A 433-nucleotide genomic window follows, 5' to 3' on the forward strand; every position below is an offset into this window, starting at 1 on the left:
TCTTCTGACCAAAACCAGATGGGTATGCCAGGCCTAGTGTTGATGTGGCTGTCCTCATCCTCTTTGAAAGCAAATAAAAAACAAACTCTAATTATTCTGACCTTCAGTCAACTCTGTTTTTCTTGGCAATGTTGTTTGGAAAAACATCTGGAAATACCTCAGACACTATTGCCTTGGGTTCTTGGATTTCATCACCCAAAAATGTTTCCTTCATTCTTAGGAGCAGGCTTCTTCTTGGGTTCCTTCATTCCCCCAGTGCTCCCACATAACTGGATACTATCATCTCAGACAGAACCTCAGCATTCTTGGCAGCACTTGTCAATAGGAGTCCACCAATGAATACCGGATGTGGATATATCATGGGGCTGACCTTGGATCCTCCTAATCCCTTCCTAAGTAGTGATTCACCATGATCATACTCAGTTATTTAGAC

The sequence above is a fragment of the Mandrillus leucophaeus genome, unplaced genomic scaffold (assembly GCF_000951045.1).
Source record: "Mandrillus leucophaeus isolate KB7577 unplaced genomic scaffold, Mleu.le_1.0 Scaffold1049, whole genome shotgun sequence".
Taxonomy (NCBI): domain Eukaryota; kingdom Metazoa; phylum Chordata; class Mammalia; order Primates; family Cercopithecidae; genus Mandrillus; species Mandrillus leucophaeus.